General features: G+C 38.7%; 1 long non-coding RNA gene across 1 annotated transcript; it reads right to left on the bottom strand.

The window, feature by feature from the left end:
* Positions 1-12037: 12037 nt before the first annotated feature.
* On the bottom strand, positions 12038-23250 carry LOC137249847 (uncharacterized). Its single transcript, XR_010952569.1, has 5 exons — positions 22981-23250; positions 22415-22588; positions 22113-22342; positions 13771-13951; positions 12038-13700 (listed from the first exon to the last, which is right to left on the bottom strand). It is a non-coding gene; the product is annotated as an uncharacterized lncRNA (long non-coding RNA).
* Between the last annotated feature and the right edge of the window lie 3033 nt (positions 23251-26283).

The raw sequence follows: 26283 nt of genomic DNA, 5'->3' as shown, positions 1-26283 counted from the left end.
CTAACAACGGACTTAGTCCGAAAACTCGATCATGTCTTCAACACTTAGAATTATTAGATTCTTAGATACTTTTTAACCAAGATTATTTCAGTGTGTTTTGTTCGTTTGTTTTACAAATTCGTTGCATTTTAATTTTCAGATCAAGAATACTCAAAGGTGTCGTAGCATCGTCTTGTCGGTCAATCGCGCGCCGCAATATCCAGTGATGGGAATTGATATTCATTATAAAGTAGCGAAGGCACGGTCCTGCGCAAACACATCGCCAACCTGTGTTGGCAAAAGATATGCTGAACTGTAGAGGAAGAAACATTTTTAAAATTTAATAAAATCAAAAATGATAGTTGTGCTAAAAAGTCGTAAAGTATTGTATGTTAAAGTATAGCAAAGTCTCAGCGGCATTGTCCTGGTGAAAATTGAGTTTGAATAGGTCTCATTCTTCATTCTCAGAAGCATTTACAAAGGTACCTCGTGTAAGATATTAAAAATCCTCAACGCTTTGTGCAATAACTTCAAAAAAATTCTGTTTCAAACCGGTGTCATATCCCTACTTCTGTTTAAATTGTATCTATCAATAGCTATCTTCACCACCAGAAGGAGTCACTATTGTTTCCTACACCATATGGTCGCCAAGCCTAAGGATTACCCACTGGAAGAAGCTACAGGCCTGCCAAAATACTGCTTTCAGAACCGCCACGGGTTGTCTCCTTATGTCCCCAGAGCATCATCTACATAATGAGGCGAAAATACTCAGGAACCTGGGCATCCCAACAGACATCTGATTGATGAACCAATACCGCCCAAGGTCTTAAAGAGTCACCCCCGTAAGCGCTATGAGGAAATACGGCACCTGAGAACACAGCCGTATGAAGGCAAAAAACATAAGCAGGTCCTTGGTGAACTCCATAAACAGGCGTCGGACCTCTATGTCAGGAATTGCCCGGTGAATTCAGTAATCAAAGAACAATACCCTAAAATTGCAGAACAGGAACGCACGCTCCCTAGGGAAATGCGAGTCACTCTAGTCCAACTTCGATCTGGATACTGTAACAGGTTAAACTCTTACCTATCCAGAATCAACCCGGATATACAAAATGTCCCTGCTTGCAATGTGTCCCCACATGACACCAACCATCTCTTTAATTTTAATGTGGAACCAACTCCTCTAACATCCCTCTGTTTATGGTCTACCCCTGTTGAAACAGCAAGTTTCCTCGGACTCCCGTTGGAGGACATTGATGACAATTTGTGATTGGTCAGACCTATTGGATGGGGCGAAGCACTGCTACAACAACAACACCAGAAGGCACTCGAAGACGATGCCTCAAAACTCGCTTCCCAATGCTGTCGGTTCTATGTACCGGAGCGACTCGGGATTTTTCCCGACCAAATACTGTCATTTCAGTGTAACCCTATTTAATTTGTTGCGTCCCTCCCATAAATTGTCATCCTCCCAGCAGCTCCTTGCAGCGGGACTGCTCCATATTCTCTTGCTCCGGGAAGGTATCGAATCCAATCCGGGTCCGGGTCCGTCTCCTGACCCCGGTACTGAGAAATGGTTTTGCTGCATCTGCCGGAAAATAATCTTTTTAGGACGGTCATACTCTGTTCAGTGTGTCTCGTGTAAGGGATGGTTGCATCGGACAGGTTGTTCTGGGCTTGATCCCAAAACTCGACGTCCACGTAACTTTTATAAATCTTTTGTGGCTCCTTGCTGTTCACGTCCAAGGGTGTCCCGTAGTCTAGGCCTTAGCGCCCTGGCCTTCTCAACCCAGGCGTAGTCACCCGTCACTTACTCCCAGAGTGGCAACGTCTCCCCCTATGCACAAAATTTGATTTTGGGACTTACAGATTTCATTAAAATTTTACCTAGCAGCCATACATTTCTAGTGCCTAGCAAGTAATCCTGCTCCATGGAAACTCTCAATTCACTTGTATTCCAAATTAATGAGTCATGGCAGGCTCCAGCGTCTGTAGCATCGACGTATCTTATTGCAATTTTGTTATCACATACCTGCAGATAAAATTATTAACACGCGTAAAAGCATACACAAATTTTACCAATCTACCAGCAAAACATTCATACTATAGTAACCCTTTCTGTTATAATATAAGTTTTTATTATTCCTAGGGCCTATAATTCTAACGTGTGTGCCATCTATACAGCCGATAATGCCTGGGATATTAAATTGTTGATGAAAATCCAAAGCAGTTTCACGCATTTCGTCTTTAGTAGGCCATTTTATCCACTGATTGCAAAGGCACTCCTCAAAAACATTCAATACTTCAGACAAGACGTGGCTAAAACTTGACTGCGATAAGTCAACATCCACTTGCCTCCCTACTCCTTTTTGGTATGCTCCTTCAAAAAAAAATCTTAGAGCAGCTGAATGCTTTACGACTGTGTCTATTGCAAAACGTTTACGTGACACTGGCAGACCACTGTGCAATACATCCAACAAATATTTGAACGCCGGCTTATTTATTCTATACAATTGGTGAAAGCTATGTATAAATAGTTAAAACGCGATTATTTATTTGGTTTACGAGTATAATTATTTGCATGTTTACCTTGCATTTGGTAATTCAAGGGGATTACACTTGTCGCGTAATATCCTCCTGGACACTCGTTCAGCCAATTGCTGACTGGTATTAGTTTCTTCTTCAATTAAACAAAGGCGCAAGTAAGCACTAATCATTACAATTTTAATATTTAACGCAAAAATAACAATGTTTGACTACACAACAGCAATTTTTTCTGCAAGAATTTGTAAACAAAACATGAGTGATGTTCACAATAGCATATTCGAAATTCGAATATAAGGATTGATTCAAATGAAATTAACGATACGAATTTTTTGTTCATGGGAAATAAAAAATTCATGGGATTGATTTATTCACATGAAGTTTACAATGAGGCTGATTGTATTTATCCTCTTTGCATATACTCTGTTAATATGAGTGCACAAATCACCTACCCAGATTGCGCATTCACGAGTTCAAAATTACTTCGTTCTGCACATCTACGTCACAGTTGACAGTTTGAGCGAATGAAAGAAAGAGCGAAAAAAACAAGAGCTAAAGGAAAATGACGTAGAAATTACCCTTAAAAAATAGATGATCTAATGTTTACATGCGCAATCTTCTTGTGTGATTTGTGATATGAGTGAATATGGTGAGATGTAATGTTCTTTGTATGCACTATAAATGTTGACCATTTTCTGGGGCAGGAGTAACACTATTAAGGCTTTACCATTTACTTAGGCAACAATTTATTTTAGAAAAGAAAACGCTATTAGCATCAGACTAGGGATGTGAGTATCACTTAGTGTCACTAATGTTCGTCACAATACACCACGAACCGTATTCCTGTCAAGATTCCAAAGGCTTTTGATTTCACCCTGCAGAACTTTTTCATTTTATTCTACTTAATATGGGAGGTGTCCCATTTTACAAAGTTGTTTCTTGAGTTATATGTTGCGTCAATAAACCAATCGAATTACAATGTTTCATCCCTTTTTTAACACGCTTTTATTAGCTTGGCCTGTATCTATCTATGTAATTTTTGAGCTTAATTTTCACCGGTTTCTAGAAGTCCGATTAATTTGAAATTTTTGCATACGTATCAAGGACCGATGACAATTCAATTATTTGAGACCATATTCCCATTATCCTTATTAACACGCCTATATTAGCTTCACTTGTATGACGCTTGTTTGTAAATTTCTTGCCTAGGCGCAAAAAGGAGAGTTAGACCCATCTGGCGGCAAAACGAGTTGTGCTTAATAGCGGAGACACGAACCTCTGTGCTACGATGCTATCAACAGCAAACATCTAAGTGGATTGTAGATACTAAAACAGCACGATATTTGCGTGTTTTTTAGTTTTTTTAAACTACATTTATATTAGCCATATTTGGTATAGAGTTATGGCTTTTTTTTCATTTTTCGTAATAATTTTCGATATCGAAAAGTGGGCGTGGTCATAGGCGGATTTCGGCCATTTTTTATGCCAAGATAAAGTGAGTTCAGATAAGTACGTGAACTAAGTTTAGTAAAGATATATCGATTTTTGCTCAAGTTATCGTGTTGAGGGCCGAGCGGATGGACAGACGGTCGACTGTGTATAAAAACTGGGTGTGGCTTTATTTATTAAACTATTAAAACTAATGCTAATAATGTTATATTGAATATTACCTTCAACCGATTTCGCCCATTTTCACAGGAAACAATTATCGTCATGGAATCTATGCTCCTACCAAATTTCACAAGGGTTGGTTAATTTTTGTTCAACTTATGGCATTAAACGTATTCTAGACAAATTAAATGAAAAAGGGCGGAGCCACGCCCATTTTGAAATTTTATTTTATTTTTGTATTTTGTTGCACCATATAATTACTGGAGTTGAATGTTGACATAATTTACTTATATACAGTAAAGATAATCAATTTTTTGTTAAAATTTGACTTTAAAAATTTTTTTTTTTTAAGTGGGCGTGTTCTTCATTCGGTTTTGCTAATTTTTATTTATATATAGTAATAGTAGTAACGTTCCTGCCAAATTTCATCATTACGTTTTGTTCTCTGCTGTGTACGGACGTGTTTCACTAGAGCTCTGTGTTTTTCGTTTCACGATATTTTTCTATTTGTGTAATACAAATGTATTTTGTGCTGAACAAATATTAACAAATATTAACAATTTGTGCAAAGCAGATTTAAATCAATTCCGTGCAATTCATTATATATATAAAAAATATAAATTATAAAGCAGTGCATGTGTATGTTGATTTGAGCTGTTGACAGTTGTCTGCTTCGTATATTCTTTGCCTTGTCTACACGTTGTTTTTGTCTTCAAAGCTGTTTTACACAAACAATATGCCCTGTTTCTCTGGACACAGAGTTGAACGCGCTCAAAGCAGTGTGCAGTGTGAAAAATGTAAAAAAGTTTATCACCTGCAGTGTGTTGTTGGTACCTTAGCTGCCGATTTGGATCACTTTAAAAATTCGGACGAAATGTATATTTGTGGCGATTGTGCTGTTGGTGACAATGCTATTGCTGTACAAAAACAACAGCAAAAACATGTAAATGATAATAATCTAAATTTTATATTATCGTCTATTCTTGCCGAAGTGAAAAGTTTGCGAGCACAGCAAGCAAGCGCGGTTGCCGGTATACACTCTCTGCAAGCGGACCAAACCGGTTATTAGGCGAATTAGAAATTTTACGTTCTGAGCTCAGTAAGCTACATAAGCTCTATGATGAAGGGGTGTGTGGTGTACTGCGTGGTAGTGCTGGCAAAAAAAAGAAACGAAACAAATACAAAGGCACAATCATGCTTAACAATTCTGCCGACGCTAACATTGAAAAGAGTTCTGGCCCCGTTTCTGCTGCTAATGTCCAAAGCAATTTCAATGATGATGTTAGCTCTGCCGAAGTGCCTTGCGCTACTAACACTGCTAATGCCGGCGCTAACATTTCTATGAACACTGCCTCTTCTCATGCTGTTAATAACCAAAATATTGTAAATGATAGCAACACTGCGCGTAATTTAAATGGTAATGACGCTGTATCGAATGACGATAACATTGTTGATGTTGCTGGAAATTTGGGTGATACTCATTTAGATCCGGATGATCCTAGGTTGGTTACTGCCGTGCCGCCCCGACGGGCAATTTTCGTATCAAGATTGCATCCATCTCTGACGGAGTCTGATGTGGTTAATTATATCTTAGCTAAGATTAATAGTACAGGTTCTATTAACATTAGTGCACATAAATTTGTTTTTAAGTATGTGAATGATTTTTCTTCATTTAAAATATCAGTTCCAGATGTATATTTTGATATGGTTCTTGACAAAACTTTTTGGCCTATACATTCGGTGGTACATTTGTACACCACAAAGTCGAAGGTTGAGCCTCGCGCACGTATAGTTTCAAAAAACTTGATTACCAGCCCTGCCAATACGATTCAAAAGTAACTATTCACCATCAGAATGTTCGTGGTTTACGTTCTAAATTAAATGCGTTTTACCTTAACAGTTTTACTTTTACAGCGGAAGTGATTGCTTTCACCGAGACTTGGCTAAAACCTGATAATTTAAATTCAGAGTTATTTTCAAATCACTACGTTGTTTTTCGGTGTGATCGTCAGTCGAGAGCAGGCGGTGTCCTGATCGCTGTATTGTTCAGTATTTCTACTGAATTGTTGAGCTTTAATGACGTGCTTGACATTGAATTCATAGCTGTAAAGCTCTTGTTCCCGAATTTTTTCTTATATATTTCTTGTTCCTACATACCGCCTCGGTCAGACATGTATGTTTATGATTGGCATAAAGCAGTTATCCACAGCCTACATTCTCGTTTTCGTGATAACGATCGCCTAGTAGTTCTTGGGGACTTTCACCCCTATTATGAACTCATACGATACACGATAAACGCTTGCAATCTGTTATACCGTATTATGAAATAAATTCTAGCGTGTAAAACCCGATCGTTAGTGTTTATCGTTTATCGTGGTATTGCCATACGCTAACTATCGCATCAACTGTTCGATTTTCTAGGCTAGCTATCGTTGATAAAGTTTTGCACGATACGTTGGGAGCTATTTAAATAAAAGTAAATATAAAATTAATACAAAATCCAAAGGACCCATCTAAAGCCTCATTCCCAACACTCTGTTGCAACACCCTGGGCAAGAAGCCTTGAAGTGGCACAAACCTTCAAAATATTTGGGATGGATGCCCTATTTTTATGGGCGCGCAAACTGACTTCTACCACTGTTAAGACATACTCTGAAATCTATTTTGTTTATTAAACTTTTTTTACTCTTAGTATGTCAAGTACTTACAGTGTAGAGTTTATTTCAAGAAGATTGGAAGCATCTCTCAATTTTCTTTTTTCTATGGCTTTATGCAAGTTTCGTCAATTTGTTCATTTGAGTTTATATAAAAGCAACATACATACATAGGTAGCAGAAAACATTTTATTATTACAGCTTTTAAAAACTTTTGCCACTTTTACGTACAAGGCAATTGAACTGTTAGTTTTTACGTTTTGTTTTGCTATCTGTTTCGTATAGATTCACAAAAATTTGTAAACAAAACTCTGCCGTCATTCACAATAGTACATCTATCGGGCGTGTGGAAATCGCAATATGAAAGCTGATTTTTTACGATACGCTTGCAAGCGTTTATCGTCTATCGTATGAAAATTCATAATAGGGGTGTTTAACTTACCATACGTTAGTTGGATTGGCAACGATGATTCAAACTTTTTGACTCCTGTCACTCAGCATGATTTTATTGGCTCGCTTATTGAATTGCCGCTAGTTCAGATCAATAATGTGGTGAACTCTAAAAATAAGCTGTTAGATTTAGTTTTTGGTGATAGCTCAATAGGTACTGGTCTCAGTTGAATCCCTGCCTTATCCCTGCCTGAAGATCCCTTGCACCCCACACTTGAGGTTACACTGGACAATTTACTGCCTACGATTAATTTCATGGAAGTGTCATGTCGTTCTCGTTCGAGATGTTTTAATAAGGCTAACTTTGATTTGCTTAATCAACTGTTAGCTTCCCACGATTGGTCTGACCTTTATGCTTGTACTGATGTTGAGGCTGCCACGTCTATTTTTTATAGTTACTTAAGTGACTTTATTAATCGTTGCGTTCCGGTTCATTTTGTTAAGGCTAAAAGTAGTAAACCATCTTGGTTCTCGAGGCAACTTGCTAACCTGAACAATATTAAATCGAGGCTCTATAAGCGTTTTAAAAGATCTGGTTCTTCTGCAGATTTTTCTAAATATTTAGTTGCCCGTTCTAATTTCCAACGCCTGAATCAAAACTGCTACAAGTCGTATTTAACAAGAAGCAAAATTGGGTTTTTTAACAATCCTAAAAAAATTTACGGGTTTGTTAATTCAAAACGCAAATTTTCGGGATTTCCATCATCTTTGTCTTTGGGTGGCAAGAATGCTAGCCTTGACCATGATATTGCCGACTTATTCGCAGACTTTTTCAAATCGACCTATTCGTCAACCTGTACCCAAACCGGTAGTTATCGTTTCGAAATAGTTAGTTCTAACTGTATTCTCAATCCATTAGGAATAAACTACATACAGAGTGTATGTGCCTACATGGTGATCAAAAGGAATATAAACAAAAAGGCAACTCTTGGAGACCAATTGTACAGCGAACAACGGGACATTCATATGGCTTAGCAGCCAAAGGCTTGCACTGATATGAATGTTGGAGATTCGAGTTCAACGCTCAGCTCCCGAAAAGCTAGCTGATGAAGAAGTGAAATTCAGAAAAATGTCCTAGTAACCATCGCCGTTTGTAAACTTACAATTTTTCTCTAATATCAATTACAAAAACCATTGTATAAAGCAATATGAGCAAAGCTCGCTAATTAAATACATATGGCAATATATTAATATTAATAAAAATTTTAACGTTTTTAAATAACTCTTTTTCTTACTAAGGTAAATATCGTTAAGTATGAACAATAAAAATTGTATATATTATTTTAACTGCTTATGTGGTTGAATTTCAACCACTGGGCGAACTCTAGTACAGATAAAGCTGTGAACATTATTTCTTATTAAATGTTTTTAATTTGGTTGATCCAAAACTGCTTCGACCTAGATATGTGTATATGACCCATTTGAAAGAAAAGCTATTTCCAGAGGGATACCTAAGAACCTCCCATGCACGTCCATAGTTTTACCCGAAGTTTGTTTAACGACCAAACTGAAAACCCATAAAAAGCAGGACCTATGTTATACATATACTCCGTCCTCGGGGTCGCGAAATGTTCCGGAGAGTTTATAAATTATCCGGATATAAATTCAACTTGCCCCTAAAAATTCCCGGATCAAACTTATAACTTATGCCGAGTGGTTTCGAAAAAGTGGCGTTATGACAAATTAAGCAATACGAAAATAATATACGAAGTTATCTTGATAAAAAGTCTTGATATTATGTCTGAAAAAATTCCGAAACTAACCCGAAGTAGTCCCAGATTTTTCTGAAGTGTTCCTAAAATTATCCGAGAAACAATATCGAAATGATTTCGAAACATTGCAAAGATCGTCCTTCAAAACACTTCAGAAATGGTTTCGAAACGGTGAAAACTAATAACTAAATAGACTGGAAATGATACTGAAAAAAAAACACGAAACTGTACTGAAAAAGTCAGAGAACCAGGAAACTATCCCGATAATAAACTCGAAATATTGCCGAAAGATTCCATAAATCATCACGTAATAGCTCATAAATAGTCGTGAAGTTATATTAAAATGTTCCAGAAATTATCCGCCCATAGTCCCGACGTAATAGCGAAATACTCCCGAATTGATTCCGAAAAAAATCGCAAACCTTTACTGTGATAGCCCACAATCTAAAATAGCTATATACAAATTATCATTGTTCTAGAGCAATATGCTTATAGTTTTAGCAACAACCCGTCCCACCTCTTGAAAACAAAAAAAAAAAAAACTATAGATGTTTAACATTTTGGTCAGTGTGCTGTATTTAATATTGTTGGAGATAATTTGAGGGTTAAAATTATTCTCTATAGCATATTTTGGTTTCCGTCCCGTTGACCTCAGTTAAGTTGATCAAAATGGTTATAATGACTATGAATTTGACTAAGATGTAGCCCAATTGCATTCATATATATTAGCCGAGCGGATCATTCACAACTTTCCTGTATGATGGCATATTTTCCTTTGACACTGATTTTCGTCCACTAAAAGCTTTAGTTAAGCGTTCGTCTTAAGTTTTAACTTCTCAAATTACTTTATAGAATGAAAAATGGTTACAGCTCAGAAGATATCAAAAGGCATACAATTTTACGAATTCACAAATACATTGCCATCTTAAATACTTCCAGTGACAGCGCTTACGTTTGACCTTAAAAACGTTTTAGGCTTAAGATTTTTGCGATTTTACCACATTTTCTAACGAATAAAACATACGTCGTCATCCCTCATACAGCTAACATAATTGGAGCTTACCAGGTAATTAAAACTTACCGCATAAATTCCTATTTAACAGTAGCCTACTAAATTTGTTTAAAACGTAATAGCTCCGCCAAGCTTTTACAACCAAAAACTCACCAGACCAACCTTCCTTCCTGGAAAGAGATGGTGTCAGCCCATTCCAGCGGAGTCTCAAACGTGGTATTGTCAGCCACTTTCAGTTCCCAAGAGACTACCGTGATAGATGCAGAGAACCAGTTTAATTCGTTTTTTTGGTTTCCGTTCTAATTTTTATCCCATTTTGTTGTCGAATTTAATCCGTGTTCGACTGCGGTCTCGGGTCCGATTTCAATGCCAGATTCATTTTCGCTTTTGTTTTCGGTGTCAGTCTTGATTTCGTACCGGTTTTAGTAAGGTTTAAAGTCCATTTTTTGTTTTCCGGTTAGGTTCAATTCCCGCTCCCGCTTACGGCCTTTGATTTCGTGTTTGGCCTTGGTTGTGGCATCATTCTCAGCTCCCAAGAGATCAGCGTGACAGTTGCGAGGAACCACCTTCGGCTACGGCTTATTTTCTCCTAAATGTACGCATATTACTTTGGGTAATCTGCACATAGTATTTACAACACGGTTATGGTCCACTGGGGAGATTCAACCTTGGAACGTACCAGTTGGCTAGTGATAGGGAAAAAGGTAGGATTGACCCTCACTCATGTCTGCCTGGGGTGGTTAAAACAAAATTGTGTTAGTTTCGTGCGGGTGGCATCGCCAAAAATTCCCATGACATTGACGAATTTTCAATAACACCTGTCTCAATTGTGTAGGTGGCTCATCTCATCAGCTGATTTTATTCGTTTCATTGTACTGGCATAGAGATTGTCAAAAGGAGATGGCAAACGCAAAATGCATCCGATGCATGGGCAATTATGCACTGTCGTGGTGGTAAAATTTTACTTAATTTAGCGCACGACGTTCCCACAACACACAAAAGTTGCAAAGTTTTAAGGCTCCATTACTGATACTTAGCATAGACTTGACTTGACTTGAGAACTGTCACTTACAGTTCTGTTAAATGAACAGTGCATGTTACTGATTACTCAAAACTTGGCAACACTTAACTTGACTTAGAAGTCTGTTGAATTTTGATTTTCTATGTAAGTTCTAAGTGACGTTTACATTTTGAGATGCCATTTGTTTGTATCCAGGTCATTTTGACATTTTGTCATACAAATTGACATTTATTTAAAAGAAAATTTCAAACCTGATTATGATGCCAGATTGTATGCGCTAAGTGGAGTATAATCGTGGCTAAGTTGCCAAGTTTACACCAAGTCAAGTCAAGTCTATGCTAAGTATCAGTAATGGAGCCTTTACGCTTTCTCTACGTTCCATTCACCTAACAACAACACAAAGGTTTGACAGCCGGAACGCGACATCCCTACAAGACAGGTACCCGTTCCCTAATCGATTACTTAATCGTTATCAATAACTTGTTCACCAATTATCGTCTTAATGACTTTTACATTGCTGTCGTGAAAAAGGTAACGCCATAGTGTACAAGTACAAGTGTGTTGACTTATCTGTCAAGCATTCTGACAGGCACTCGCTGGATTCGGAATGACAGCGAATTCAAAATGGATACCATTACCGAATGCTCCGAATGATTGAAAAATTGAAAAAGTCCATACGATTGGTAGTCAAAAATGTTGTCGTTGAGACCAAAAATGCGACTCTAGACCTGAGATTTCCATCAGGTGAGCGAGGCTGTTTGTAGTTTTGACGTTTATCGCTTAGTGAACACACTTGGTATAGGTACACTATGGGTAACGCATGCGCTCTCTCAAAATAGTGTACGTGTGACTCGCTTTCTCGCTCTTACCTATTGTGTTTTCGACATTCCTTCTCACTCGATGTTATTTACATTTTTAAGTTACTTCATCAGTTATGTTTTCGTTATCGCTAACCAAAACATATGCAACAACAACAACACGGGTAACTGGTCTATCGGTTACCCGTATCGGTTACCTTCTGTCAAATCGCTTTTTCTATGAATGAAACGCGTCCTTTATGTTCAGATAATATTTAATTATAAATTATTCATATATACAATGTTTTTTTACAATTTAAATTATTGCCTTATTACTCTAGCGAACTTTACATATGTGAATTTTTATATTTATAAACTATATAAATACATTAACGTCTATTCATAGTCGTGCCCTTTCCGAAACCTTGTTTTGAAGTTCTTATTTATCCTGCGCTGGTAGTGTTGCTCATCAGTTTGCAGTCATATTAGTTTGGTAGGTATAGTAACATCAGACGTAGGGAAATTAGGAAGCATGTCAGGAGTATCACCAGAATCCAAAGAAGCATGGTGATTCATTTCGTCACCTCCGTTTTCTTCCATATCCGGATTCATTCCATACTAGTCATTATAAATAGCTTGTAGATGCCACATAGGTGTAACCATACCCTCAAGATATTTCCGTTCAAATCTTGTGGTGTACACGTAAACTTGTATTTGTTCTAAATTATTCACCACATTCTAAACATAGAAAAGATGTATTAAGTGTTTGCGTAAATACCATTGTGATTACAATATGGACAAACATTCAATTCTAAACTTTTCGTTGTTACATCAATTGTTTCAGCGTGTTGTACACGTAAATGAAAATTCATACTTGAATGTATTTTCGTCTTCCAATCGCATAATTTACATTTTAAATAATGACTATTAGGCATATGAGAAATCTCATGGTCCAATAATTTGTTCAAGCTGGTGTAGCTGCTTGAATATCACAAAATTTACATTTTGCACCACGTTCGTTATATTTAAATTGTAAATGTTCTGGTTTCTCTACACGATGCATAAAGTTTAGATGCTTTTTCCAACAATGTGCTGAATTTAATTGAAATACATACATTGGGCATTGTCTCATGATAAATTTTCCATAAATATACTGAGTCTTTTTATGTAGGCTCTTTTCTTAACATCTAATTCTGGTCGTACCGGATATGACAGTTTTGCTTCAGGTTATAATCCACACTCATACTATTTTCAGATTCTGTTTCATAATTTTCATCATTTTCAACATTGGACTTTGCATCAACATCATTATCATCATCGTCATTTTTTGATAACTCTGTTTTAAGCTTCATATTTATCAAAGGTTCATCTTCCTTTGTAATAGAATTAGAAACATTGTCATCTTCGGTTAAGTTTTTATCAAGTTTAGCTTTTTTCCTAGGTTTAAATTCTTTACTATCCGTACTAGAATTAATACCATCATCAACATTTTTCGTGGTCTGTTTGAGTTTTTAAATTTGCCAATGGTTCGCCTTTATCAGTATTAGAATCAGAATGGCCTTGGCCATCTTCACCGTTTTGCAAAGTAGGCGACACATGTTGGTCTTGATGTTTGCGCATATTGCGGAGATGTTGGTGGTTTACTAGTCATTGATTGTTTAGAAGTTTCAACTTGTTGCGTTTGTTGTTGTTGTTGCTGGCTGATGATGTGGTGTTAACGTTTGTTGTACAATTTATTCGGGTGATTGCACATATTGTTGGTGTGGTATAGTGCTGGAAAACCTTCCGATATTGAAAGTCCTTGATTAGTGTAATCCCCACGTAGTGAACTACTCCTGTGACCGCGTCCGCGGTAACTATTACATCTGAAGGCGCTTACGTTACAGGCATAGCTGACATCGCTTATATAACAGTTTGACTCTAAAGTAAAAACCAAAACAAAATAATAGAATCAGTGTTTATGAATAACATATTTAAAATAAGCTCTTACAACAACGTGATCGGTGGCTACATCCCCGTGAAAGTAGTGTGGTGTTCCTCCTTGTATAAACCTAGATACTGGATGTGCTCAACCGTGCAGTTTTCTTCTAATTTGAGCAAATGTATGTTCTTACAGCCACAGCTGGAATATTTGGGATATTTCTATCCTCACATCGTCAAAATCAAATTACCTAGAATGAAAAAGAAACTCATATCAGTAAGAATAGATTAAAAGTTTTTAATATAAGCCGAAAAGTGTTCCATAAATAGGGCTCCACACATAGCTCTTTTCCAAAGGCACAAGAGAAATTTCAGATAACTACAATCAGGACCTGGTAAAGTAACTTCAAAGGCGATTTAGTCGCCACTACTTCGTATGCGCATTTCTCTACGCTCCCTTTCGGCATGCATCATCAATTTCGTCATTACTATAAAGGCCATCTTGCTCACAGCAATCCAACAATCTATTTGTCCGCAAATTCGTGGAACTAAATTCCTAATGGAAGGTTCCTCTCCAAAAACTCTGTTTACAGACAGTCTTTCGCCGTGAAAACGAGGGCAGTGAAATATTACATGTTCTGCGCTTTCCAATTCGGACGGACAGCTTGGACAGAAAGGATCCTCCTCTATCCCACGCTTATGTAGATATTCCTTCAAGCCACCGTGCCTGCTCAATATCTGTGTGAGATGGTAATTTAGTTTGCCGTGTTTTCGCTCGTACCATTCCGCTATATTCCGGACTAGGATGAAGGTTCAGCGCTCTTTTCTCGAATCTTGCCGCCGTTCTTGCTACCTAACTATTGTTCGTGACCTTGCGCTTTTCTTAGCATCTTCAGATGGTCGGCTGAATCCAATGCCATACAGATCGGCCATTTCACCTGAGAGTAGATCTACTGGGATTTTCCTGGATAAAACATGGATCGCGTCGTCGGAACAGCACATGCTATTCGTATAGCAGTAATGCGGTAGGCTGCTAGTATATCGTTTGGTGGACCATTTTAGATCTGTGCCATACTGGTGCTGCATATAATATTATAGAGCTGGTTACGTTGGATAATCGCTGACGGGTAGCTTTGCTTGGGCCGCCGATGTTGGGCATTATTCGCGTTAGGGTTCCACTAACTCTAGAAACTTTGTCCCCCACCGCCCTGAAGTGCTCCCTAAAAGTTAGTTTTGAGTCAATGATTACTCCTAGATATTTCATGGAGAGCTTTGAATTTATTTGAAAATTTCCTATGGTTAGGACCAACTCATCCACAGTCCGCTTTGAGCTCATCAGAACCACTTATGTCTTATTGCTAGCCATCTCCAGCCCCGTGTTCGTCAACCATTCCGTTATTCTTCCCATGGCGTCATTACATAATGCTTGGAGCAGATCAAGTTTCTTGGCCACTGCTACTACGACAATATCATCTGCATAGCCGACATTTTCCGTGCCTCCGGGAAGGTCGATTTGTAGCACCCCGCCATACACCGCATTCCAAAGAGTTGGACCTAGAACAGATCCCTATCTAATCTATCTATCTATCAAATTATTCGGAGCAGGTACGGAACTTGTCTTGGGACACCCAAAGTGCACTCACGCTTCTCATGGCTCCAGCGGGTTAGCGGCTTCCTAGAACTTAAGCCACTTGCTGCTTCTAGATCTGACATCTGTCAGCTGGAGTCTTAGCCCGGCAAGCGCAGGGCACGAGCACAGAATGAAATCGATCGTTTCCTCCTCCAACTCGCACTTCCTACATCTGCTATCACTGACCAAGCCTAATTTAAAGGCATGTGACGCCAGAAGGCAGTGTCCAGTAAGAATACCCGTCATGAGTCTAGTCTACAGATTAATGATAATAAAAGTATAAGAATCAGTGTTTATGAATAACATATTTTAATTAATCTCTTACAACAACCTGATCGGTGGCTACATCGCCATGTAGGTAGTGTGGTGTTCCACCTTGTATAAACGTAGGTACTGTATGTGCTCAACCGTGCAAACTGACATTAGCAGTAACATTATTTACATAAACATAGCTTGGTATTTGTGCAGGCCTCAATATAGCATACATTGGTCCAGTTCGGTGTGCAGCAGCCACTGGTACAAACACTTTTGAATGCATAGCTTTCATATAGGATGGATGTCCAGCAGTGCTCCGGTTGTGCCAATATGTAATGGGCTGCTCCGTCTCTTGGTACGGCTGTATAGGTATGGGCGGGTGCAATGTATTACTAGGCTCAAGATCGGAAGGTACATAAATGGCTCGAAGACGCCAGAGGGGATTGGAGCCAGAGTTTTCGGACCCAGAACCAAAATATCAGTAACTATAAAAGCACATCCGAGCATTTTCGAGCGGAAGTATTCGCCATAAGTTAGTGCGCTAAGCTGAACCTTCAGCGCTGATACCCCAATGAAACAATTGCCATACTCAGTCAGGCAGTCAGGTTCCACTAAAGGCACTTGCGGCGTTCGAAATAAAGTCAGCACTTCTCCTTCAGTGCGTAGAAAAGCTGAATCAATTAGGAGCACACAACGTAGTACTGTTGGCCTGGGTCCTAGGCCACAGGGGAGTGGAGGGCAATGAGCAGGCGGACTCCATGTTTAATTTGTTGCGTCTCTCCCACAAATTATCAACCCCCCAGCAGATCCTTGCAGCGGGTCTGCGCCATACTCTCCTCTTCCGGGAAGGTATCGACCCCAATCCGGGTCCTTCTCCTGACCCCAGTACTGAGAAATGGGTTTGCTGCGTTTGCCGGAAAAGAATCTTTTTAGGACGGTCATATATATAAGGACCTGAAATATTTCAATGAACTTCCTAATCACATAAAAAGTAGTAATAACTTCAATACTTTAAAAAAAAGTTTATTGGAGCATTGTAAAACCCTTCCAATAAGATAGTTTTTTTTATACTCAGTTGAGCAGAGCTCACAGAGTATATTAAGTTTGATTGGATAACGGTTGGTTGTACATATATAAAGGAATCGAGATAGATATAGACTTCCATATATCAAAATAATCAGGATCGAAAAAAAATTTGATTGAGCCATGTCCGTCCGTCCGTCCGTCCGTCCGTTAACACGATAACTTGAGTAAATTTTGAGGTATCTTGATGAAATTTGGTATGTAGGTTCCTGAGCACTCATCTCAGGTCGCTATTTAAAATGAACGATATCGGACTATAACCACGCCCACTTTTTCGATATCGAAAATTTCGAAAAACCGAAAAAGTGCGATAATTCATTACAAAAGACAGATAAAGCGACGAAACTTGGTAGATGGGTTGACGTTATGACGCAGAATAGAAAATTAGTAAGATTTTGGACAATGGGCGTGGCACCGCCCACTTTTACAAGAAGGTAATTTAAAAGTTTTGCAAGCTGTAATTTGGCAGTCGTTGAAGATATCATGATGAAATTTGGCAGGAACGTTACCACTATTACTATATATTTGCTAAATAAAAATTAGCAAAATTGGATGAAGAACACGCCCACTTTTTAAAAAAAAAATTTGTAAAATTCAAATTTTAACAAAAAATTTAATATCTTTACTGTATATAAGTAAATTAAGTCAAAATTCAATTCCAGTAATGATATGATGCAACAAACTACAAAAATAAAAGAAAATTTCAAAATGGGCGTGGCTCCGCCCATTTTCATTTAGTTTGTCTAGAATACTTTTATTGCCATAAGTCGAACAAAAATTTACCAATTCTTGTGAAATTTGGTAGGAGCATAGATTCTATGACGGTAACTGTTCTCTGTAAAAATGGGCGAAATCGGTGAAAGCCACGCCCATCTTTTATACACAGTCCGCCGTCTGTCCTTCCGCTCGGCCATTAACACAATAACTTGAGCAAAATCCGATATATCTTTACTAAACTTAGCCCACGTACTTATCTGAACTCACTTTATCTTGGTATAAAAAATGGCCGAAATCCGACCATAACCACGCCCACTTTATCGATATCGAAAATTACGAAAAATGAAAAAAATGCCATAATTCTATACCAAATACGAAAAAAGGGATGAAACATGGTAACTGGATTGGTTTATTGACGCAAAATATAACTATGGAAAAAACTTTGTAAAATGGGTGTGACACCTACCATATTAAGTAGAAGAAAATGAAAAAGTTCTACAAGACGAAATCAACAGCCCTTGGAATCTTGGCAGGAATACTGTTAGTGGTATTGCATATATAAATAAATTAGCAGTACCCGACAGATGATTTTCTGGATCAGCTGGTCCACATTTTGGTCGATATTGCGAGACCGCCTTCACATATACATCTAAGGGCCACTCGCTTTTAAAACCCTCATTAATACCTTTAATTTGATATACATATCGTACAAACACATACTAGAGTCACCCCTGTCCCACCCTAATGGCGATATCTCGAAAAGGCGTCCACCTATAGACCTAATGCCTACTCCCTCTTAAAATGCTCAGTAACACCTTTCGTTTGATACCCATATCGTACAAACATTCTAGAGTCACCCCTGGCCCACCCTAATGGCGATATCTCGAAAAGGCGTCCACCTATAGACCTAATGTCCACTCCCTCTTAAAATGCTCAGTAACACCTTTCGTTTGATACCCATATCGTACAAACATTCTAGAGTCACCCTTGGTCCACCTTTATGGCGATATCTCGAAAAGGTGTCCACCTATAGAACTAAGGACTACTCCCTTTTAAAATACTCCTTACCACCTTTCATTTGATACCCATATCGTACAAACACATTCTAGAGTCACCCCTGGCCCACCCTAATGGCGATATCTCGAAAAGGCGTCCAATGCCCACTCCCTCTTAAAATGCTCAGTAACACCTTTCGTTTGATACCCATATCGTACAAACATTCAAGAGTCACCCCTGGCCCACCCTATTGGCGATATCTCGAAAGGGCGTCCACCTGTAGACCTAATGCCCACTCCCTCTTAAAATGCTCAGTAACACCTTTCGTTTGATTCCCATATCGTACAAACACATTCTAGAGTCACCCCTGGCCCACCCTAATGACGATATCTCGAAAAGGCGTCCACCTATAGACCTCATGCCCACTCCCTCTTAAAATGCTCAGCAACACCTTTCGTTTGATACCCATATCGTACAAACATTCTAGAGTCACCCTTGGTCCACCTTTATGGCGATAACTCGAAAAGGCGTCCACCTATAGAACTAAGGATTACTCCCTTTTAAAATACTCATTACCATCTTTCATTTGATACCCATATCATACAAACACATTCTAGAGTCACCCCTGGCCCACCCTAATGGCGACATTTCGAAAAGGCGTCCACCTATAGACCTAATGCCCACTCCCTCTTAAAATGCTCAGTAACACTTTTCGTTTGATACCCATATCGTACAAACATTCTAGAGTCACCCCTGGCCCACCCTAATGGCGATATGTCGAAAAGGCGTCCACCTATGGAACTAAGGATCACTCCTTTTCAAAATACTCATTAACAGCTTTCATTTGATACCCATATCGTACAAACATATTCTAGAGTCACCCCTGGTCCACCTTTATGGCGATTTCTCGAAAAGGCGTTCACCTATAGAAATAAAGCCCATTCCCTTTTAAAATACTCATTACCACCTTTCGTTTGATACCCATATCGTACAAACACATTCTAGAGTCACCCCTGGTCCACCTTAATGGGGACATCTCGAAAAGGCGTCCACCGATAGACCTAAGGCCCACTCCATCTTAAAATGCTCAGTAACACCTTTCATTTGATACCCATAGCGTACAAACAAATTCTAGAGTCAGCCCTGGTCCACCTTTATGGCGATATCCCTAAATGCCGTCCATCCATAGAACTATGGCCTACTCTCTCTTAAAATACTCTTTAATACCTTTCATTTGATACACATGTCATACAACCACATTCCAGGGTTACCCCAGGTTCATTTTCCTTATTTTGTCTCCATAGCTCTCAACTGAGTATGTAATGTTCGGTTACACCCGAACTTAGCCTTCCTTACTTGTTTTCTTTTATTTTTTTACATGATATACCGATACTGGAGCGCGAAAAGGGAATGGTAATAATGGTAGCAGCAAAATACAATGCATCCGGCCCTAAGGAAAAGAAAATCGGCCGCCACCTGTAACTCCAGACAGTTCCAACAACTAATTTCGCTGGAATTCGGTATTTCCAGCTGGTATTTACTGTTGCTGATCGGAATCATTCGCATTCCGACAGCATAAATATAACAATAAAATTATATAATGTGTAACAAAAATAACGAAAATAAGGCCAAATAAAAGTTGGAGCAAGGGGGATTGGAAACACGTCCTTTTCAACCTCCCATTATATGTTGAGCTGTGTTGTCTTTACTAAACAAAGTTGAGGGGTGATTGGATACACGTTATTTTCAATTTCCAACATCCAAAGACATGTTTAGCTGCATTGATCGGAGACTAATACATTCCGAAAGCTTAAAATACACATATAATTGAAAAATATAAGTTCCAAATTTTGTTGCCTTAAGCTGGGAGCACTGGAGGATTGGAAACGCGTCCTTTCCAACCTTCCTTTAATGAGTGGCTCCCAGACTCGTCCCTCTGTCACGCTAGTAAATATCCTGATCGGAATCACATGGCATTCCAACAGCATATTCAATAGAAATAAGTGATTATAACAATGAACTGTACTTAGTAGTTTAAGTTTTGGGCCTAAACAGCCGTAATAATAAATAAATTAAATTAAAAAAATAAATACTCTTGTCAGTGTTTCACGTGCAAGGGATGGTTGCATCGGACAGGTTGCTCTGGGCTAGATTCCAAAATCCAGCGTCCTCGTAACTTTTATAAATCTTTTGTGGCTCTTGTTGTTCACGGCCTCATTACATTATGAGGAAATACGGCACCTGAGAACACAGCCGTATGAAGCTAAAAAACACAATCATGTCTTCAGTGAACTCCACAAACAGGCGTCGGACCTCTATGCCGGTGATTCCTGTACTCAAAGAACAAAACTAGCAGAGGAACGCACTCTCCCTAGGGAAACGAGAGTAGTCACTCTAGCTCAACTTCGAGCTGGATACTGTAACAGGCTAAACTCTTACCTATCCAGAATCAACCCCGACATACAAAATGTATGTCCTGCTTGCAATGTGTCCCCACATGACTCCAACCATGTCTTTAATTGTATTGTGGTACCAACGCCTCTAACATCCCTTTCATTATGGTCCACCCCTGTTGAAACAGAAAGTTTCTTTGGACTCCCGTTAGAGGACATTTATGACAATTTGTGATCGGTCGCACCTATTGGATGGGGCGAAGCACTGCTACTACAACAACAGCAGGCGGACAAGACGGAGAGAGAGGCAGCAACTGCATGACCCATCGATCCCGAGCCGTTCCTGCCAGTTGGCCCACAGGGGCATTTATTAGCAGAAGGGAGGGAAAAGAGAGAACACTGGCGCAATATGCCAGGCCTGAGTCAATCTAAGTTACTGTTAGGGGGTTACAGCACAACTCGATATAGGGCATTAATAGGCCTCTCAAAAAGATAACCTAAGAACCCCAACGGCTATTCTTACAAGACACTGTAGACTGAACAGTCACATGCAAAAGCTGGGTATAGTATCGAACAACACATACCGATTTTGTGATGGATCAGCAGACGGTGGCCCATATCCTTCTAGATTGCGGCGCAATTTCAAGACGTAGGGCTAAGTTTATGGGCTCACCATGGCCAGAGCATTCCCACATTTAATCCCTCAAGCAAAGAACACTGCTGGGGTTCATCAAGGAAGTCGGCTAGGATGAGGTGCTGTGAAGGAGATGTGCAAGTCACTGTGCAATCCTCAATAAATGATCTATCTATCTACGTTCCGGTAACGAGCACCATTGTGGTACTAGCCCCACCATCTCGGGAACTATTGATATGACTACATTAAACCTTCTAGGGATTGAATCTTAATAATGCCGGCAATGCGAATGTCTGCTAAAATGCACCATTCTCCATGGAATGCTCGATATATAACTTTCCACGTTTTGAAACAGTGATGAAAAGAGCAAAATTTACAATAATTTTAACTGGCTGTGGGTAGTAAGGTGTTGATGTCCTCTCTTAACGCAATGTAATGACAACTGCGATGCAGGGAAAATGACAAAAGTCTTGCAAATCTACTGATAATTAATTTTTCCTCCCCTTCTATGCAGTTCTATGCATACATACATATGTATTTTTCTCTCCAAATGCTAATTAAAAAAATTAATTGGTTTTCACATGAACTTCGAGCTCTGTCGTATTTGCATTCTTCAGTTGATTATCAACAAAAGCATGACAAATTATCACTAAAAAATTCATACATGTTGCTTATATATTTAATATGGTAGCCAATTTACTTACCCTTTCTGGTGCGATGATTCCTGGACAATCGGGCCTGACTAGACGCGATTTTTTTGCCTTAAGAGAGCGTGCTTAACGCGAACCCTATCATGTTATGGCACAACTTTGGTGATACAAAAAATCAAAGACATTTCTGCTTCTAATGCTTCTAGGATAGCAGCAGCAGCTCCCGGTGGCACCACATAAATAACAGTTGCATGCCGATCAGTTGCCTTTTTTGCTCCGGCTACCTATTCAATTTTAATTCACATTATATTATCTACTATTGCAATTTTTAATTACTACAAATCAATATAAATTACCGAAGCAAATACTGGCAAACCAAGATACGTAGTTCCACCATTTTTTAGGGAAATACATCCAACCAGTTTGGTACCGTATTCCAAAGCATGTTGCTTGTAAAGTACCTTGTTTTTGTAGATTTCCTCTGATTTTGGCATATTCTGAGCTGAATCGCAACCCGGCGGAGATGCTATCTATTAGAATATAACATTTTTTTTATTATTTAAAAATGCACATACGTATGAATGAAAATCAGAAAGTAAATAATGTTGTTGTTGTTGTAGCGATAAGGACACTCCCCGTTATCGACTTTGTTGGTCCTTTGCCGGATGCAGATCGGGTACGTTCCGGGAACCATTAGGGTACTAGCCCGACCATATCGGGAGCGATTTAGTTGACATAAAACCTTGTATGCCATCCCGTCGATTCTATACAACTTAATATGGTAACGATTCAAAAGACGGTGCACCACCCAATTTTTATCAAAAATTATCAAACGTTGAATCAAAAGGCGCGTCTCGAGCTCCGTTTTTATTATTATTTGATATTTTTAAATTAGGTGGTGTACCGTCTTGTAAAACTTTACCCTTAATATTATTTTGGGCGAAGGCCACCAACGCAAAAAGATGGTCTGTGCAGCAATATTCTTAATTTCAGTCACATGTCACAACTCAAATTAACTTAATGTTATTTTGGGCGAAGGTCGCCAACGCAAAAAGGTGTTCTCTGCAACAAAATTTTTAATTTCCGTCATATGTCACAACTAAAAGCACAAGATATTTTTCGTTGTAAACAATTTATATTTTTTTTGCGTTTCAATGTTTTCCGGAATAATTAATGAACTGTCATTTCGATGACAGCATGAAACGTCGATGTGTTAGTGGAGAGCGAAAAAAGCTTTGAATGTGTGGGTGAACTGGTTACCTCCGTCTTGTAGGGATGTATAAGGCTGTAAGGATGAGCTAACCATAACAATAAACCAATCGATAATCGCCGCCACAGTTAAGCGCCAAATACACGACACGAACATTTCCGCGAACATTCCCGTTATGTCATGTTTCTGCGACCTTTTCTGTCGTGTATGGTGGTGTTTGCCAGTTCGCGCAAATGTTCGCCAAAAATCAAAATATTTTAATTTTTGGCGAACATTTGCGCGAACTGTTCGTGCGTGTATGGCGAAATAGCTCATAATCGTAGTAATTTCTGAACGGAACAGACGTGCGCGGAAAAGTAAAATGGACAATAAAAAATTTCTGAGTGAATTTATTGAAATGTATAAATTTTTTTTACGCTTAATTGCCACAGCGAGCAATATTGCTGCAGCACAATTGTTGTCCGTATTCATCGCTGTCTGAAAGAGAACTAATGTTCGGTGAAAAGTTCGTATGGTGTATGGCCAAAGCTGCGAACAAGATTGCGGAATGTTCGCGGAAATGTTCGTGTCGTGTATTTGGCGCTTTAGATAACTGCGCTTTTCCATCGCTGAATGGAAAAAAAATTTCGTCGATACCATTACTTGTGCGCCCATTTTGAGCGAGAGGAAAAAGGTGCTCTAGGCTTTTGCAGTGCGGAGGTATTCGTGCGTGGACGTACCGGGAAAATAAAATTTTGAAGAATATTATTTTAAACAAGTATATAGTCTGGGAGAAGGCATATGGACAAAAAAATTACAGTAAAAAAACCAATTGTTGTTCGCTAAAGAAGGAAGCTTTCCAGTAGCGCGGACGTAAATAAGAAACGTGAGCAAACGCGGTGTGTGAAAACCTGAAGCGGATCAAGAAGCTTCGAAATTTTGTAAAGTTCAAAACTTAAGTAATAAAAGACATAATTAGCTAATTTGAAAGCGCTGTGCATAATAAATGCAATATTAACTTTGTGGTTTGTTAAACAAGAAAAAAATTTGCACGGCAAAGAAATTGGTCTTTCATTGAACGCGTTCGCATAGCGGTATTCTATGAATAAGTAGTTTTACACGGAATAGCGGCGCGCACGGCAAATTGTGAAAATTCCAAAGCGATGTAAACTGGTAGCTAAATAAGTACTTAACGAGGCCGCACGGTATACTAATGGTGGTACATGCATCCGCAGCGAATTCCACCACCTCGTCATCGCCGACCGCCTCGCTCAGCCACTAGTAATAGCCCACCGCCCCACGATACCTTACCACCTCCATCAGCGCCAACGTTACGCGCTAAATCCGCGTAAGGCCGCCATTAACAGCGCAACATCACGTGCTAATCACCATCGTCAGTGGTCACAACAACCACTTCGACCGCGCCACCATAACTGCAAGCCCATCGGCAGCGCTTATCAAACGCACAACAACCACCAGGCTTACCACTGCCACTAGCTACAGCAACACCAGCAGGGCCACCAAACATAGGCCTGCTGCAACGCCAGCTTTTACAACAACATCAGCAGGGCCGCCAAACATATGCCTGCTGCAACGCCTACTTTTACAACAACACCGGCAGGGCCACCAAACATAGGCCTGCTGCAACGCCTGTTTTTACAACAACACCAGCAGGGTCGCCAAACATAGGCCTGCTGAAACGCCTACTTTTACATCGACACCAGCAGGGCCGCCAAACATAGGCCTGCTGCAACATCACCCACTTTAACAACAACAACAGCAGGGTCCCGAACATAGGCCTGCTGCAACACTACATACAACAACAACTTACCGGCAACGACAGCATATTACCAACATCATCCAACACCCAATTTACCAACAACAAGCGGTGAGTTCGTTCCGTAATACGGAAACCACATTTTTTTTTTATTTTTTATTTAACAAATTACTGGTTGGTTTTGAAATAAAGAGAATAATTGTCAAAAATCATTGGGAATTGAGTTAGACTATAAATTTGTAATGCCAGCCTAAAAATAATTAAATTACAAAAGGCTGCATACTCAAAATTTTAATAAGGTTATGAAGTAACAATTGTTTTTGTTTTTATTGTTCTGGTCTTGAGCTCGAATCGAACCTTGAGTTATGAAGTAACATTTCGAAATTTATTCAAAAATGTTTTAGAAGTTGGTTTACAATTCATTCACATTTTTTTAATTGCACTGAAATGTAATTTTAAATTTGGTTACTGAAAAATATCGATTGTTAACTTGTGCTGTTACTGTAGTGCGTGTAGATACCTAAACATTTAGTACATATTAATTAAGTGTGAAGAAAATTTATTTTCGAAATCGCAAACGCTCAAAAACCCATAACTTTTTTTTGAGATAATGGGCGTGATCATTTTAAAATATCATCATCATTGTCATATAAAAAAAGAAAAAGGGGAACACAATGCACAACAATGAAACTTATTAGCAAATGAAAACAAAAAAAAAAAAACATTCGCAAAACGTGTTGTAGTAGGTGTATTTTATTACCAAAAATAAAACACCTGTGTATTTGAATAACGAGTATATGATCAACTTCTAAGTGATCGCGAATGTAAGATTAAACAATATATGTATGAATAACTAGGAACCAATTAAATTTTGATTGTGCTTAAATACCAGAAAAGCAAAATGGAGAAATGAACTTTTGTTCATTTTATAAAAAAAAACGTCTATATTATACACACCTAACTCAAATTGCTATGATAAAATGTAATGCATATGAATGTAATGCCTAGGTATAAGTTGAATTCAACATCGACTAGATTTAGCGGATCGCTATATACATGAATTAATTATTTAATTAACCTTATCTTACAATAATTTTTTTTTATTTTATGTTTGATAGCTGAAGTTAGTTTAAAACAATGAACTTCAGAAATTTATGCTAGTCAACTTATGAAAGAAATAAAGTTTACATATAATCAAAAAAGAAAAGGGGGGGGGGGGAATATATAATAAGGAAATAACAAAGTAAATTATTTGCGCG

This window comes from Eurosta solidaginis, chromosome 4 (genome assembly GCF_040869045.1).
Source record: "Eurosta solidaginis isolate ZX-2024a chromosome 4, ASM4086904v1, whole genome shotgun sequence".
In the NCBI taxonomy this organism is placed as follows: Eukaryota; Metazoa; Arthropoda; class Insecta; order Diptera; family Tephritidae; genus Eurosta; species Eurosta solidaginis.
Note: the sequence above shows the minus strand (reverse complement) of the source record. Positions and strands in the feature narration are given on the sequence as shown.